The sequence below is a fragment of the Rhagoletis zephyria genome, unplaced genomic scaffold (genome assembly GCF_001687245.7).
Source record: "Rhagoletis zephyria isolate East Lansing unplaced genomic scaffold, Rhagoletis_zephyria_1.1 Rzeph_scaffold_08184, whole genome shotgun sequence".
NCBI lineage: Eukaryota > Metazoa > Arthropoda > Insecta > Diptera > Tephritidae > Rhagoletis > Rhagoletis zephyria.
In genome coordinates this window covers 6,292-9,276 of record NW_016165264.1, presented here as the reverse complement: position 1 = coordinate 9,276, position 2,985 = coordinate 6,292, and positions in this window count along the sequence as shown.

Sequence of the window (2,985 nt, the reverse complement as noted above, 5' to 3'; positions counted from 1 at the left end):
GTGGAGAAGTGCAAATTTCGCGTAAAATACCAACGCCAACAACAAAAACAACCACAATGTATGAATAATGGATGCTTATATGTATATTTGTAGTTGGATAGTCTGCGCCCTTTGATCGCGCACCACTCAGCTGTTCCTTTAGCAGCTATCACGCAGTGGCTCTTGACTTGTGTCGACGTCAACGGCGTCGTCGTCGTAAGCGGTATGAAAGTGGTCGGCGTGAGATAAGCTATTTCCTACTGCTCACTTGTTGTTGTTTTGCTGTTATATATGTTGCTGCTGCTGGTGCTGCTGCTGCTGCTGGGAATTCCTTAAGTGAAAATCGCAGAGGCGCTACGGTGTTGTTATGTTTGTTGTCGCTTTTGTTTTTTTTCTCTTAATTTGTTTCGATGCTTGTCTTCTCTATACTCTTCAAGTGGTTAGCCAAGCTGCTTGCTGTTGCTATTGTCGTTGTTTTTATGATTGCACATATATATGCATTTACGTAGTTTATTTTGCTTTTAGTTATATTGTTTCTGATTTTTTTTTAATTTTTTGTTGTTCTTCAAGTAAGATTGTAGTTTTTTTTTTTAATTTTTTTATCTTGTTTTTATGCAATTTACTTTGCTACTTGGCGGCTGCAAGTGGGTCACACATATACAGCTCACAAATTCACACACACACACGCACATACACTCACTTACTAGTTACTAGTTATTTACTTTTAGTCAAATACTTGCCACATGCAACAATAACACGCGGTCGATTGTGGTCGTCTATGTCGTGAATGCGCAACAAGTGCAAAAAAAAGTGTGAAACAAATGTGAAAAAAGACAGAAGATGATAAGTAGAATGAAAATGCAGATTTCAAGGTGTTGATTCTTCTTCGTCCGAGAGATTGTTTAAATGTATGTATGTATTTATATATTTGTTTTTTTTTTTATTTTTTGCAGAGTTGCAGCTACCAATATTTGTAGTTGTAATTATAGTAGAAATATTTAGTAGTATGTAGTTTCAGATGAATGCAGGAAGTAAGAGGTGGTGTTGTTTAGATAAAGATGCTGAGATGCGTAGTTGTAGTTGTAGCTGTAGGCAGCAGCAACGGTTGCTACAGAAGATGAAAGAGCGAAATGAGTCCAATGGGCATATGACAAAAATGAAGTTGAATTTAATTGATTTCAAAAATAATATTTAATATTATTAAAGAGGTGGCATTAATTTGTTTTATAAAGTTTATTAGACACAAATTTATAAATTTATATGGGCATTTGTTTGTCTTGTTTGTAACTTTTATGTTTAAATGCAATTTATATAATATTTTGTTTTATCGTTTCCCTCTTTAACATACTAATTTGAATAAAATTTGCAATTAATTTAATTTACTTAACCACCTTTTTTTAATTTATTTTTACTTTCTTTAATTTGGTTTACTTAAACTAGATTTTTTATTTTATTTATATTTTCAAATTTATTTATTTTCTATTAAGTTATTTATTTTATTTATATTTAAAAGTAATTTCATTGTTCATTACAACTTTTAATATATGTAGTTTATTTTATATTATGTTTTATTTAAATGTAGATACATATATATTGTGTTTTATTATTATTTTTTATTGGTAATAAAATTATTGTTTTAGCCAGTTTCACGAAAGCAATTTAAACGAAAAATCATTTTACACTTAAATTACTAGTTAAAACGGCAGTTAGAAGTTGTATATTTATTTGTATTGAAAAGAAATATTATATTTTATTATATTCAATTTCATTCTACTGATTTATTTCATTCAGGGTGCTCGATTGAAAAAAGTTTTTATATAGTTAAAATCAACATTTTTTATTATATTTTATACTTTAGTATTTCCTTTTTTTCATTTGAATATTTATTTTTTGTTTCCTGCAAATTTTTTATTTTATTTAATTATATTTTATTTTGCTTTTTTTTGATGTTTTATTTATTTAATTTTTTTTTAAATCAATAGAACGGATTATGAATCCTTCTTTTAATTACCAAATTTTTTACGTTATACCCATTTATTTTTATTTTTTATTTTACTTTTTCTTTGTTCATTTTGTTACATTTTTTATTTTATTTTAATATATTTTATTTCTAGTTACTTTTTCCATCAGTTCTGAAATTTTCAATATAAACTATTGTTGCAAGATCTAATTTTATTTTGATTTAAAAACCCCCTTTTTCTATCTATGTATTTTATTCTACTGATTATTTCTGATAATGATTCAGGTTCCCAAACCAAAACTAGGTTTTATAAAGTTTAGTTTTACGTATTTATTATATTTACTTTGATATAAATTTTATTATTTTGTCTTTTTCTAATTTCTGCAAATTATTTATTTGATTTTATTTTATTTAATTTTATTTTGTTTTGATGTTTTATTAATTTCATTTAATTATTATTATTTTTTTATTTAAATCTTCTTATATCTTTATTTTTTATTCTACTTTTTCTTTGTTCATTTCGTTAAATTTTTTATTTTATTTTAATATATTTTATTTCTAGTAACTTTTTTCATCAGTTCTGAAATTTTAAATAAAAAACTATTGTTGGAAAATCTAATTTTATTTTGATTTAAAAACCCCTTTATCTGCCTATTTCTTTCTACTGATTATTTTCATTTAGGTTTCCAAACCTAAACTAGGTTTTATAAGGTTTACTTTTACGTATTTATTATATTTATTTTGATATAAATTTTATTACTTTATTTTTTGCTTTCGGTTTCAGTATTATATTTCTCATTTAAGCCAACTTTTATTTTGTTTTATTCTATTTTATTTAATTTAATTTTATTTAATTTAATTTAATTTAATTTAAATTAATTTAATTTAATTTAATTTAAATTAATTTAATTTAAATTAATTTAATTTAATTTAATTTAATTTAATTTAACTTAATTTTATTTTATTTTATTTTATTTTATTTTATTTTATTTTATTTTATTTTATTTTATTTTATTTTATTTTATTTTATTTTATTTTATTTTATT